This window comes from Coregonus clupeaformis, unplaced genomic scaffold, assembly GCF_020615455.1.
Source record: "Coregonus clupeaformis isolate EN_2021a unplaced genomic scaffold, ASM2061545v1 scaf4060, whole genome shotgun sequence".
NCBI classification, from domain to species: domain Eukaryota; kingdom Metazoa; phylum Chordata; class Actinopteri; order Salmoniformes; family Salmonidae; genus Coregonus; species Coregonus clupeaformis.
Genome location: NW_025537514.1, coordinates 3928 through 21209, shown reverse-complemented (window position 1 = coordinate 21209; position 17282 = coordinate 3928). Strand labels below are relative to the sequence as shown.

General features: G+C 45.5%; 1 long non-coding RNA gene across 1 annotated transcript; it reads left to right on the top strand.

Annotated features, from left to right (window-relative positions):
• The first annotated feature begins 43 nt into the window (after window positions 1-43).
• Window positions 44-13428, top strand: LOC123490466. Its single transcript, XR_006660970.1, has 3 exons — window positions 44-159; window positions 3304-3385; window positions 13388-13428. It is a non-coding gene; the product is annotated as an uncharacterized LOC123490466 (long non-coding RNA).
• The last annotated feature ends 3854 nt before the right edge of the window (window positions 13429-17282 follow it).

The window sequence follows — 17282 nt, the reverse complement described above, 5'->3', positions numbered from 1 at the left end:
CCGGTCGTTCGGACGTGGCGAGGTGGCGGGGGCGGGCGGGCGGGGGAGAGGTGCGTCACCCCCCCGTGGGGATAGCCGTGGCGGTGGCCAGACAGAGGGACAGCAGCGGTACAGACTCACGGACACAGAGACCTCTGCTACTGCACGGAGGGGTCAAAGGTAAGACTGGCTTTGGAGTTCCATCTTGGACCAAGGGGGACAATTGTTGTGTAGATTTGGGAGGGTATATGGAGGGTATATGGAGGGTATATGGAGGGTATATGGAGGGTATATGGAGGGTATATGGGGGGTATATGGAGGGTATATGGAGGGTATATGGAGGGTATATGGAGGGTATATGGAGGGTATATGGGGGTATATGGAGGGTATATGGAGGGTATATGGGGGTATTTGGGAGGGTATATGGGGGTATTTGGGAGGGTATATGGAGGGTATATGGGGGGGTATTTGGGAGGGTATATGGAGGGTATATGGGGGGTATTTGGGAGGGTATATGGGGGTATATGGAGGGTATATGGGGGTATTTGGGAGGGTATATGGAGGGTATATGGGGGGTATTTGGGAGGGTATATGGGGGGTATATGGAGGGTATATGGGGGTATTTGGGAGGGTATATGGAGGGTATATGGGGGTATATGGGGGGTATTTGGGAGGGTATATGGGGGGTATATGGAGGGTATATGGGGGGTATTTGGGAGGGTATATGGGGGGTATATGGAGGGTATATGGGGGTATTTGGGAGGGTATATGGAGGGTATATGGGGGTATATGGGGGTATTTGGGAGGGTATATGGAGGGTATATGGAGGGTATATGGGGGGTATTTGGGAGGGTATATGGGGGTATTTGGGAGGGTATATGGAGGGTATATGGAGGGTATATGGGGGTATTTGGGAGGGTATATGGGGGTATTTGGGAGGGTATATGGAGGGTATATGGAGGGTATATGGGGGGTATTTGGGAGGGTATATGGGGGTATTTGGGAGGGTATATGGGGGGTATTTGGGAGGGTATATGGAGGGTATATGGGGGGTATTTGGGAGGGTATATGGGGGTATTTGGGAGGGTATATGGAGGGTATATGGGGGGTATTTGGGAGGGTATATGGAGGGTATATGGGGGGTATTTGGGAGGGTATATGGGGGTATTTGGGAGGGTATATGGAGGGTATTTGGGAGGGTATATGGAGGGTATATGGGGGTATTTGGGAGGGTATATGGAGGGTATTTGGGAGGGTATATGGAGGGTATATGGAGGGTATATGGGGGGGTATTTGGGAGGGTATATGGAGGGTATATGGGGGTATTTGGGAGGGTATATGGAGGGTATATGGGGGGTATTTGGGAGGGTATATGGGGGTATTTTGGAGGGTATATGGGGGTATATGGAGGGTATATGGGGGGTATTGGGGGGGTATATGGGGGGTATTTTGGAGGGTATATGGGGGGTATATGGAGGGTATATGGGGGGTATATGGGGGGTATATGGAGGGTATATGGGGGGTATTTGGGAGGGTATATGGGGGGTATTGGGGGGTATATGGGGGGTATATGGAGGGTATATGGAGGGTATTTGGGAGGGTATATGGAGGGTATATGGGGGTGTTTGGGGGGTATTGGGAGGGTATATGGAGGGTATATGGGGGGTATTTGGAGGGTATTTGGGAGGGTATATGAAGGGTATTTGGGAGGGTATATGGAGGGTATATGGGGGGTATTTGGGAGGGTATTTGGGGGGGTATTTGGGAGGGTATATGGGGGGTATATGGGGGGTATTTGGAGGGTATTGGGGGGTATTGGGAGGGTATTTGGGGGTATTGGGAGGGTATATGGGGGTATATGGGAGGGTATTTGGGAGGGGTATTGGGAGGGTATTTGGGAGGGTATTGGGAGGGTATATGGGGGGTATTTGGGAGGGTATATGGGGGGTATTTGGGAGGGTATATGGAGGGTATATGGGAGGGTGTTTGGTGGGGTATTGGGAGGGTATTTGGGGGTATTGGGAGGGTATTTGGGGGTATTGGGAGGGTATATGGGGGGTATTGGGAGGGTATTTGGGGGGTATTTGGAAAACCCAGTATAAGTTGAAGGATATGTCATCACCATCATTAATAAAGCTATTTCAAGGCCAACATTAAGAAGCCACAAAAGATGAAAACTGAGTTTTGTTATACTGAACAACAATATAAACGCAACATGTAACATGTTGATCCCATGTTTCATGAGCTGAAATGAAACATCCCTGACATTATCCAATTTGGTGCACAAATTTGTTTACATCCCTGTTAGTGAGCATGTCTCCTTTGCCAAGATAATCCAGGTGTGGTATATCAAGAAGCTGATTAAACGGCATGATCATTACACAGTTGCACCTTGTGCTGGGGACAATAAAAGGCCACTCTTAAAATGTGTAGTTTTGTCACACAACACAATTCCACAGATGTCTCAAGTTTTGAGGGAGCGTGCAATTGGCAAGCTGACTGCAGGAATTTGGCAGTACGTCCAACCGGCCTCACAACCACAGACCACGTGTATGGCGTCGTGTGTGGGCGAGCGGTTTGATGATGTCAACGTTATGAACAGAGTGCCCCATGGTGGCGGTGGGGTTATGGCAGACATAAGCTATGGACAACAAACACAATTGCATTTTATCAATTGCAATTTGAATGCACAGAGATACCGTGATGGGATCCTGAGGCCCATTGTCGTGCCATTCATCCGCCGCCATCACCTCATGTTTCAGCATGATAATGGACGGCCCCATGTCGCAAGGATCTGTGCACAATTCCTGGAAGCTGAAAATGTCCCAGTTCTTCCATGGCCTGCATACTCACCAGACATGTCACCCATTGAGCATGTTTGGGATGCTCTGGATCGATGTGTACGACAGCGTGTTCCAGTTCCCACCAATATCCAGCAACAACGCACAGCCATTGAAGAGGAGTGGGACAACATTCCACAGGCCACAATCAACAGCCTGAAACGCTATGTGAAGGAGCTGCGTGAGGCAAATGGTGGTCACACCAGATACCGACTGGTTTTCTAATCCCCCCCTACCTTTTAAAAAAAAAGGTATCTCTGACCAACAGATGCATATCTGTATTCCCAGTCATGTGAAATCCATAGATTAGGGCTTAATGAATTTATTTCAATTGACTGATTTCCTTATATGAACTGTAACTCAGTAAAATCTTTGAAATTGTTGCATGTTGCGTTTTCTGTTTTAGTTCAGTATATTTTGATATACTACTGTTGTTGTAGCAGTGCATTATGGATCAACACGTTCTATCCTGTCGTCCAAACAGACGAAGAGCGGGGGGGAGAACGAGGCCGTCACCATGGTGATAGACTGGGCTGCCTTGAGCGTGAGCAGGAGAAGTTGCTCAGGTAAGGGGGCGTGACCAACAGCTCACCTGTGGAAGGCTGCAGTAAAACTGTAGCGCTGGATATTATTCATAGAACCTGCAACCTGTTAGGAAACTATTGACTACTGGATAATATTCATAGAACCTGCAACCTGTTAGGAAACTATTGACTACTGGATATTATTCATAGAACCTGCAACCTGTTAGGAAACTATTGACTACTGGATAATATTCATAGAACCTGCAACCTGTTAGGAAACTATTGACATTATTCATAGAACCTGCAACCTGTTAGGAAACTATTGACTACTGGATAATATTCATAGAACCTGCAACCTGTTAGGAAACTATTGGCTACTGGATAATATTCATAGAACCTGCAACCTGTTAGGAAACTATTGACTACTGGATATTATTCATAGAACCTGCAACCTGTTAGGAAACTATTGACTACTGGATAATATTCATAGAACCTGCAACCTGTTAGGAAACTATTGACTACTGGATATTATTCATAGAACCTGCAACCTGTTAGGAAACTATTGACTACTGGATATTATTCATAGAACCTGCAACCTGTTAGGAAACTATTGACTACTGGATAATATTCATAGAACCTGCAACCTGTTAGGAAACTATTGGCTACTGGATAATATTCATAGAACCTGCAACCTGTTAGGAAACTATTGACTACTGGATAATATTCATAGAACCTGCAACCTGTTAGGAAACTATTGACTACTGGATAATATTCATAGAACCTGCAACCTGTTAGGAAACTATTGGCTACTGGATATTATTCATAGAACCTGCAACCTGTTAGGAAACTATTGACTACTGGATAATATTCATAGAACCTGCAACCTGTTAGGAAACTATTGACTACTGGATATTATTCATAGAACCTGCAACCTGTTAGGAAACTATTGACTACTGGATAATATTCATAGAACCTGCAACCTGTTAGGAAACTATTGACTACTGGATATTATTCATAGAACCTGCAACCTGTTAGGAAACTATTGACTACTGGATAATATTCATAGAACCTGCAACCTGTTAGGAAACTATTGACTACTGGATATTATTCATAGAACCTGCAACCTGTTAGGAAACTATTGACTACTGGATAATATTCATAGAACCTGCAACCTGTTAGGAAACTATTGACTACTGGATAATATTCATAGAACCTGCAACCTGTTAGGAAACTATTGACTACTGGATAATATTAATAGAACCTGCAACCTGTTGGGAAACTATTGGCTACTGGATAATATTCATAGAACCTGCAACCTGTTAGGAAACTATTGACTACTGGATAATATTCATAGAACCTGCAACCTGTTAGGAAACTATTGGCTACTGGATATTATTCATAGAACCTGCAACCTGTTAGGAAACTATTGACTACTGGATAATATTCATAGAACCTGCAACCTGTTAGGAAACTATTGACTACTGGATATTATTCATAGAACCTGCAACCTGTTAGGAAACTATTGACTACTGGATAATATTAATAGAACCTGCAACCTGTTAGGAAACTATTGACTACTGGATAATATTCATAGAACCTGCAACCTGTTAGGAAACTATTGACTACTGGATAATATTCATAGAACCCTGCAACCTGTTAGGAAACTATTGACTACTGGATAATATTCATAGAACCTGCAACCTGTTGGGAAACTATTGACTACTGGATAATATTCATAGAACCTGCAACCTGTTAGGAAACTATTGACTACTGGATAATATTCATAGAACCTGCAACCTGTTAGGAAACTACTTGACTACTGGATAATATTCATAGAACCTGCAACCTGTTAGGAAACTATTGACTACTGGATAATATTCATAGAACCTGCAACCTGTTGGGAAACTATTGACTACTGGATATTATTCATAGAACCTGCAACCTGTTAGGAAACTATTGACTACTGGATAATATTCATAGAACCTGCAACCTGTTAGGAAACTATTGACTACTGGATAATATTCATAGAACCTGCAACCTGTTAGGAAACTATTGACTACTGGATAATATTCATAGAACCTGCAACCTGTTAGGAAACTATTGACTACTGGATAATATTCTAGAACCTGCAACCTGTTGGGAAACTATTGACTACTGGATATTATTCATAGAACCTGCAACCTGTTAGGAAACTATTGACTACTGGATAATATTCATAGAACCTGCAACCTGTTAGGAAACTATTGACTACTGGATAATATTCATAGAACCTGCAACCTGTTAGGAAACTATTGACTACTGGATAATATTCATAGAACCTGCAACCTGTTAGGAAACTATTGACTACTGGATAATATTCATAGAACCTGCAACCTGTTGAGAAACTATTGGCTACTGGATAATATTCATAGAACCTGCAACCTGTTAGGAAACTATTGACTACTGGATAATATTCATAGAACCTGCAACCTGTTAGGAAACTATTGACTACTGGATAATATTCATAGAACCTGCAACCTGTTAGGAAACTATTGACTACTGGATATTATTCATAGAACCTGCAACCTGTTAGGAAACTATTGACTACTGGATATTATTCATAGAACCTGCAACCATTTGGGAAACTATTGACTACTGGATAATATTCATAGAACCTGCAACCTGTTAGGAAACTATTGACTACTGGATAATATTCATAGAACCTGCAACCTGTTAGGAAACTATTGACTACTGGATAATATTCATAGAACCTGCAACCTGTTAGGAAACTATTGACTACTGGATAATATTCATAGAACCTGCAACCTGTTAGGAAACTATTGACTACTGGATAATATTCATAGAACCTGCAACCTGTTAGGAAACTATTGGCTACTGGATATTATTCATAGAACCTGCAACCTGTTAGGAAACTATTGACTACTGGATAATATTCATAGAACCTGCAACCTGTTAGGAAACTATTGACTACTGGATAATATTCATAGAACCTGCAACCTGTTAGGAAACTATTGACTACTGGATAATATTCATAGAACCTGCAACCTGTTAGGAAACTATTGACTACTGGATAATATTCATAGAACCTGCAACCTGTTAGGAAACTATTGACTACTGGATAATATTCATAGAACCTGCAACCTGTTAGGAAACTATTGACTACTGGATATTATTCATAGAACCTGCAACCTGTTAGGAAACTATTGACTACTGGATATTATTCATAGAACCTGCAACCTGTTAGGAAACTATTGACTACTGGATATTATTCATAGAACCTGCAACCTGTTGAGAAACTATTGGCTACTGGATAATATTCATAGAACCTGCAACCTGTTAGGAAACTATTGACTACTGGATAATATTCATAGAACCTGCAACCTGTTAGGAAACTATTGACTACTGGATAATATTCATAGAACCTGCAACCTGTTAGGAAACTATTGACTACTGGATATTATTCATAGAACCTGCAACCTGTTAGGAAACTATTGACTACTGGATATTATTCATAGAACCTGCAACCAGTTGGGAAACTATTGACTACTGGATAATATTCATAGAACCTGCAACCTGTTAGGAAACTATTGACTACTGGATAATATTCATAGAACCTGCAACCTGTTAGGAAACTATTGACTACTGGATAATATTCATAGAACCTGCAACCTGTTAGGAAACTATTGACTACTGGATAATATTCATAGAACCTGCAACCTGTTAGGAAACTATTGACTACTGGATAATATTCATAGAACCTGCAACCTGTTAGGAAACTATTGGCTACTGGATATTATTCATAGAACCTGCAACCTGTTAGGAAACTATTGACTACTGGATAATATTCATAGAACCTGCAACCTGTTAGGAAACTATTGACTACTGGATAATATTCATAGAACCTGCAACCTGTTAGGAAACTATTGACTACTGGATAATATTCATAGAACCTGCAACCTGTTAGGAAACTATTGACTACTGGATAATATTCATAGAACCTGCAACCTGTTAGGAAACTATTGACTACTGGATAATATTCATAGAACCTGCAACCTGTTAGGAAACTATTGACTACTGGATATTATTCATAGAACCTGCAACCTGTTAGGAAACTATTGACTACTGGATATTATTCATAGAACCTGCAACCTGTTAGGAAACTATTGACTACTGGATATTATTCATAGAACCTGCAACCTGTTAGGAAACTATTGACTACTGGATATTATTCATAGAACCTGCAACCTGTTAGGAAACTATTGACTACTGGATATTATTCATAGAACCTGCAACCTGTTAGGAAACTATTGACTACTGGATATTATTCATAGAACCTGCAACCTGTTAGGAAACTATTGACTACTGGATAATATTCATAGAACCTGCAACCTGTTAGGAAACTATTGACTACTGGATATTATTCATAGAACCTGCAACCTGTTAGGAAACTATTGACTACTGGATATTATTCATAGAACCTGCAACCTGTTAGGAAACTATTGACTACTGGATATTATTCATAGAACCTGCAACCTGTTAGGAAACTATTGACTACTGGATATTATTCATAGAACCTGCAACCTGTTAGGAAACTATTGACTACTGGATATTATTCATAGAACCTGCAACCTGTTAGGAAACTATTGACTACTGGATAATATTCATAGAACCTGCAACCTGTTAGGAAACTATTGGCTACTGGATAATATTAATAGAACCTGCAACCTGTTGGGAAACTATTGGCTACTGGATAATATTCATAGAACCTGCAACCTGTTGGGAAACTATTGACTACTGGATATTATTCATAGAACCTGCAACCTGTTAGGAAACTATTGACTACTGGATAATATTCATAGAACCTGCAACCTGTTAGGAAACTATTGACTACTGGATATTATTCATAGAACCTGCAACCTGTTAGGAAACTATTGACTACTGGATATTATTCATAGAACCTGCAACCTGTTAGGAAACTATTGACTACTGGATAATATTCATAGAACCTGCAACCTGTTAGGAAACTATTGACTACTGGATAATATTCATAGAACCTGCAACCTGTTAGGAAACTATTGACTACTGGATAATATTCATAGAACCTGCAACCTGTTAGGAAACTATTGACTACTGGATATTATTCATAGAACCTGCAACCTGTTAGGAAACTATTGACTACTGGATAATATTCATAGAACCTGCAACCTGTTAGGAAACTATTGACTACTGGATAATATTCATAGAACCTGCAACCTGTTAGGAAACTATTGACTACTGGATAATATTCATAGAACCTGCAACCTGTTAGGAAACTATTGACTACTGGATAATATTCATAGAACCTGCAACCTGTTAGGAAACTATTGACTACTGGATAATATTCATAGAACCTGCAACCTGTTGGGAAACTATTGACTACTGGATAATATTCATAGAACCTGCAACCTGTTAGGAAACTATTGACTACTGGATAATATTCATAGAACCTGCAACCTGTTAGGAAACTATTGACTACTGGATATTATTCATAGAACCTGCAACCTGTTAGGAAACTATTGACTACTGGATAATATTCATAGAACCTGCAACCTGTTAGGAAACTATTGACTACTGGATATTATTCATAGAACCTGCAACCTGTTAGGAAACTATTGACTACTGGATAATATTCATAGAACCTGCAACCTGTTAGGAAACTATTGACTACTGGATAATATTCATAGAACCTGCAACCTGTTAGGAAACTATTGGCTACTGGATAATATTCATAGAACCTGCAACCTGTTAGAAACTATTGACTACTGGATAATATTCATAGAACCTGCAACCTGTTAGGAAACTATTGACTACTGGATATTATTCATAGAACCTGCAACCTGTTGAGAAACTATTGGCTACTGGATAATATTCATAGAACCTGCAACCTGTTAGGAAACTATTGACTACTGGATAATATTCATAGAACCTGCAACCTGTTGAGAAACTATTGGCTACTGGATAATATTCATAGAACCTGCAACCTGTTAGGAAACTATTGACTACTGGATATTATTCATAGAACCTGCAACCTGTTAGGAAACTATTGACTACTGGATAATATTCATAGAACCTGCAACCTGTTAGGAAACTATTGACTACTGGATATTATTCATAGAACCTGCAACCTGTTAGGAAACTATTGACTACTGGATAATATTCATAGAACCTGCAACCTGTTAGGAAACTATTGACTACTGGATATTATTCATAGAACCTGCAACCTGTTAGGAAACTATTGACTACTGGATAATATTCATAGAACCTGCAACCTGTTAGGAAACTATTGACTACTGGATATTATTCATAGAACCTGCAACCTGTTAGGAAACTATTGACTACTGGATATTATTCATAGAACCTGCAACCTGTTAGGAAACTATTGACTACTGGATAATATTCATAGAACCTGCAACCTGTTAGGAAACTATTGACTACTGGATATTATTCATAGAACCTGCAACCTGTTAGGAAACTATTGACTACTGGATATTATTCATAGAACCTGCAACCTGTTAGGAAACTATTGACTACTGGATATTATTCATAGAACCTGCAACCTGTTAGGAAACTATTGACTACTGGATATTATTCATAGAACCTGCAACCTGTTAGGAAACTATTGACTACTGGATAATATTCATAGAACCTGCAACCTGTTAGGAAACTATTGGCTACTGGATAATATTCATAGAACCTGCAACCTGTTGGGAAACTATTGGCTACTGGATAATATTCATAGAACCTGCAACCTGTTAGGAAACTATTGACTACTGGATAATATTCATAGAACCTGCAACCTGTTAGGAAACTATTGACTACTGGATATTATTCATAGAACCTGCAACCTGTTAGGAAACTATTGACTACTGGATAATATTCATAGAACCTGCAACCTGTTAGGAAACTATTGACTACTGGATATTATTCATAGAACCTGCAACCTGTTAGGAAACTATTGACTACTGGATAATATTCATAGAACCTGCAACCTGTTAGGAAACTATTGACTACTGGATAATATTCATAGAACCTGCAACCTGTTAGGAAACTATTGACTACTGGATAATATTCATAGAACCTGCAACCTGTTAGGAAACTATTGACTACTGGATAATATTCATAGAACCTGCAACCTGTTAGGAAACTATTGACTACTGGATATTATTCATAGAACCTGCAACCTGTTGGGAAACTATTGACTACTGGATAATATTCATAGAACCTGCAACCTGTTAGGAAACTATTGACTACTGGATATTATTCATAGAACCTGCAACCTGTTAGGAAACTATTGACTACTGGATAATATTCATAGAACCTGCAACCTGTTAGGAAACTATTGACTACTGGATAATATTCATAGAACCTGCAACCTGTTGGGAAACTATTGACTACTGGATATTATTCATAGAACTCTGTTATTTGAGTTGTGACGAGTTCTTCTGGTCTTTAGTCAGGTCACAGAATTCAAATAACCCCTGGTTGGGTTAGGGGTTGGTTCCCTGGTTGGGTTAGGGGTTGGTCCCCTGGTTGGGTTAGGGGGTTGGTTCCCTGGTTGGGTTAGGGGTTGGTTCCCTGGTTGGGTTAGGGGTTGGTTTCCTGGTTGGGTTAGGGTTGGTTCCCTGGTTGGGTTAGGGGTTGGTTCCCTGGTTGGGTAAGGGGTTGGTTCCCTGGTTGGGTAGGGGTTGGTTCCTGGTTGGGTTAGGGGTTGGTTCCCTGGTTGGGTTAGGGGGTTGGTTCCCTGGTTGGGTAGGGGTTGGTTCCCTGGTTGGGTTAGGGGTTGTTTCCCTGGTTGGGTTAGGGGTTGTTTCCCTGGTTGGGTTAGGGGTTGTTTCCTGGTTGTAGGTTGGGTTGGTTCCTGGTTGGGTTAGGGGGTTGGTTCCCTGTTTGGAGTTAGGGGTTGGTTCCCTGGTTGGGTTAGGGGTTGGTTCCCTGGTTGGGTTGGGGTTGGTTCCTGCTTGGTTAGGGTTGGTTCCCTGGTTGCTTAGGGGTTGGTTCCCTGGTTGGGTTAGGGGTTGGTTCCCTGGTTGGGTTAGGGGTTGGTTCCCTGGTTGGGTTAGGGGTTGTTTCCTGGTTGGGTTAGGGGTTGGTTCCCTGGTTGGGTTAGGGGTTGTTTCCTTTCAGTTAGGTTGGTTCCTGGTTGGGTTAGGGGTTGGTTCCCTGGTTGGGTTAGGGGTTGGTTCCTGGTTGGGTTAGGGGTTGGTTCCCTGGTTGGGTTAGGGGTTGGTTCCCTGGTTGGGTTAGGGGTTGGTTCCCTGGTTGGGTAGGGGTTGGTTCCCTGGTTGGGTTAGGGGTTGGTTCCCTGGTTGGGTTGGGGGGTTGGTTCCCTGGTTGGGTTAGGGGTTGGTTCCCTGGTTGTAGGGGTTGGTCCCTGGTTGGGTTAGGGGTTGGTTCCCTGGTTGGGTAAGGGGTTGGTTCCCTGGTTGGGTTAGGGTTGGTTCCCTGGTTGGGTAAGGGGTTGGTTCCCTGGTTGGGTAAGGGGGTTGGTTCCCTGGTTGGGTTAGGGGTTGGTTCCCTGGTTGGGTTAGGGGGTTGGTTCCCTGGTTGGGTAAGGGGTTGGTTCCCTGGTTGGGTTAGGGGTTGTTTCCCTGGTTGGGTTAGGGGTTGGTTCCCCTGGTTGGGTTAGGGGTTGGTTCCCTGGTTGGGTTAGGGGTTGGTTCCCTGGTTGGGTTAGGGGTTGGTTCCTGGTTGGGTAGGGGTTGGTTCCCTGGTTGGGTTGGGGTTGGTTCCCTGGTTGGGTTAGGGGTTGGTTCCCTGGTTGGGTTAGGGGTTGGTTCCCTGGTTGGGTTAGGGGTTGGTTCCCCCTGGTTGGGTTAGGGGTTGGTCCCTGGTTGGGTTAGGGGTTGGTTCCCTGGTTGGGTAAGGGTTGGTTCCCTGGTTGGGTTAGGGGTTGGTTCCTGGTTGGGTAAGTGGTTGGTTCCTGGTTGGGTTAGGGGTTGGTTCCCTGGTTGGGTAAGGGGTTGGTTCCTGGTTGGGTTAGGGGGTTGGTTCCCTGGTTGGGTTAGGGGTTGGTTCCCTGGTTGGGTAAGGGGTTGGTTCCCTGGTTGGGTTAGGGGTTGTTTCCCTGGTTGGGTTAGGGGTTGGTTCCCTGGTTGGGTTAGGGGTTGTTTCCCTGGTTGGGTTAGGGGTTGGTTCCCTGGTTGGGTTAGGGGTTGGTTCCCTGGTTGGTTTAGGGGTTGGTTCCCTGGTTGGGTAAGGGTTGGTTCCTGGTTGGGTTAGGGGTTGGTTCCCTGGTTGGGTTAGGGTTGGTTCCCTGGTTGGGTTAGGGGTTGGTTCCCTGGTTGGGTTAGGGGTTGGTTCCCTGGTTGGGTTAGGGGTTGGTTCCCTGGTTGGGTTGGGGTTGGTTCCCTGGTTGGGTAAGGGGTTGGTTCCCTGGTTGGGTTAGGGGTTGGTTCCCTGGTTGGGTAAGGGGTTGGTTCCTGGTTGGGTTAGGGGTTGGTTCCTGGTTGGGTAGGGGGTTGGTTCCCTGGTTGGGTTAGGGGTTGGTTCCCTGGTTGGGTTAGGGGTTGGTTCCCTGGTTGGGTAAGGGGTTGGTTCCCTGGTTGGGTTAGGGGTTGGTTCCCTGGTTGGGTTAGGGGTTGGTTCCCTGGTTGGGTAAAGGGTTGGTTCCCTGGTTGGGTTAGGGGTTGGTTCCCTGGTTGGGTTAGGGGTTGGTTCCCTATAATAATAATAATAATATGCCATTTAGCAGACGCTTTTATCCAAAGAGACTTACAGTCATGCGTGCATACATTTTTTTTTTTTTTTTTTTTTTTTTTGTATGGGTGGTCCCGGGGATCGAACCCACTACCTTGGCGTTACAAGCGCCGTGCTCTACCAGCTGAGCTACAGAGGGGTTGGTTCTCTGGTTGGGTTAGGAGTTGGTTCCCTGGTTGGGTTAAGGGTTTGATTCCGTTCTCCTGAAGTGTGTGCACTCGATCACTCCCTATCAAGGATGGATTTAAAGAGTGCTATGAATTAGATGTTTTTATATGAGTGTGTGTGTGTGTGTGTGTGTGTGTTCAGAGAGAGTAAGGAGCTGGCAGAGTTCACCCAGATGCACCCCCTGGTGTCCAGCGCCCTGACCTCTAACCTGATGACCTCCAACCTCATGGTGACTGGAGGCTCCGCCCGCTGGCCCCACGACCCCTCCCCCCTGACCTCTCACCCCTGGATGCCCCGCCCAGGAGCACCCCCCATCTGGCTGTCCGGATCCCCCTACGGTACACACACACACACACACACCACACTATGGTACACACACACACACCACCCTACGGTACACACACACACACACACACACACACCACCCTACGGTACACACACACACACACACACCCTACGGTACACACACACACACACACACCACCCTACGGTACACACACACACACACACACACACCACCCTACGGTACACACACACACACACACACACACACACACCACCCTATGGTACACACACACACACACACACACACACACCACCCTACGGTACACACACACACACACCACCCTATGGTACACACACACACACACACACAACCACCCTACGGTACACACACACACACACACACCACCACTCCTACGGTCACACACACACACACACACACACACACCACCCTATGGTACACACACCACCCTACGGTACACACACACACACACCACCCTATGGTACTACACACACACACCACCCTATGGTACACACACACACACACACACACCACCCTACGGTACACACACACACACACACACACACACACCACCTACGGTACACACACACACACACACCACCCTATGGTCACACACACACACACACACACACACACACCACCCTACGGTACACACACACACACACCACCCCTACGGTACACACACACACACACACACACACACACACACACACACACACACACACCACCCTATGGTACACACACACACACACACCACCCTACGGTACACACACACACACACACACACACACACACACACACACACACACACACCACCCTACGGTACACACACACACACACACACCACCCTACGGTACACACACACACACACACACACACACACACACCACCCTACGGACACACACACACACACACACCACCCTACGGTACACACACACACACACACCACCCTACGGTACACACACACACACACACACACACCACTACGGTACACACACACACACACACACACACACCACCCCTCGGGTACACACACACACACACACACACACACACACCACCCTACGTCACACACACACACACACACACACCACCCTACGGTACACACACACACACACACACACCTATGTACACACACACACACCACCCTACGGTACACACACACACACACACACCACCTACAGTACACACACACACACACACACACACCACCCCTACGGTACACACACACACACACACACACACACCACCCTACGGTACACACACACACACACACCACCTACGGTACACACACACACACACACACACACCACCCTACGGTACACACACACACACACAACCACCCTACGGTACACACACACACACACACACCACCCTACGGTACACACACACACACACCCATCACACACACACACACCACCCTACGGTACACACACACACACACACACACACACACACCCTACGGTACACACACACACACACACACACCCCCTACGGTACACACACACACACACACACACACCACCCTACGGTACACACACACACACACACACACACACACACACACACACCACTTACACACACACACACACACACACACACACCACACCCTACGGTTACACACACACACACACAGCACCCACCCTACGGTACACACACACACACACACACACACCACCCTACGGTACACACACACACACACACACACCACCCTACGGTACACACACACACACACACACACCACCCTACGTACACACACACACACACACACACACACACACACACACACACCACTCCTACGGTACACACACACACACACACACCACCCTACGGTACACACACACACACACACACCACCCTAGTACACACACACACACACACACCCCGGTCACACACACACACACACACACCACCCTATGGTACACACACACACACCACCCTCACGGTACACACACACACACACACACCACCCTACGGGTACACACACACACACCCTCTGTACACAACACACACACACCCTACGGTACACACACACACACACACACCACCTCGGTACACACACACACCCTAAACACACACCCACACACACACACACACACACACACCACCACTCCACTACACACACACACACACACACACACACACGACACACACACCACTCGGTACACACACCACCGCGGCTACACACACACCACCCTACGGTACACACACACACACACACACACCCTACAGGTACACACACACACACACACACACACCACCCTACTCCCGGCACACACACACACACACACCACCCTACGGTACACACACACACACACACACCCCTCGTCCCCCACCTACGGTACACACACACACACACACACACCACCCTACGTGCACACACACACACACACACACACCACCCTACATACACCCACACCACCCCTGCGGTGTACTACACACACACACACACACACACCACCTTGCGCCACACTACACACACACACACACACACACACCACCCTACGGTACACACACACACACACACCACCACCCTACGGTACACACACACACACACCACCACCCTACGGTACACACACATACACACTCACCTTGCTCGGTACACACACTATGCTACACACACCACCCTACTAAGCACAACTCGGTACACACACACACACACACCCTACGGTACACACACACACACACACCACACCACCTACGGTACACACACACACACACACACACACCACCCTACGGTGGCACACACACACACACACCACCCTAATTTTTACCACCCTACGGTACACACACACACACACACACACACCACCCTACGGTACACACACACATTACCACATCACACTACACACACACCACACACACACACACACCACCCTACGGTACACACACACACACACACACACACCACCCTACGTACACACACACACACACACACCCACCCTACACGGTACACACACACACACACACACACCACCCTACGGTACACACACACACACCACACGACACCACCTTACGGTTCACCCCACGGCACACACACACACACACACACACACCCCACCCTAGGTACACACACACACACACACACACACACACACACCACCCACACACACACACACCTACATACACACACACACCACACACACACCACCTACGGTGCCCACACACACACACACCACCCTCCCGGTACACACACACACACACACACACCCCCCTCGTGGTACACACACACACACACACACACAACACCACCCTAATACACGTACATACACACACACACACACACACACACACACCACCCTACGGTACACACACACACACACACACTCGGGTACACACACACACACACACACACCACCTACGGTACACGCACACACACACACACACCACCCACTGTACACACACACACACACACATGCACACACACACACACCACCCTACGGTGCACACACACACACACACACACACCACCCTCTCACGGTACACACACACACACACACACACACACCTACGGTACACACACACACACACACACCACCCTCACGGACACACACACACACACACACACACCACCCTACGGTACACACCACACACAACACCCCGGTACACACACACACACACACACACACACCCCCCTTCGGTACACACACACACACACAATTCCCACGTGGCACAACCACCCTACGGTACACACACACACACACACACACCCTCGGTACACACACAGCACAC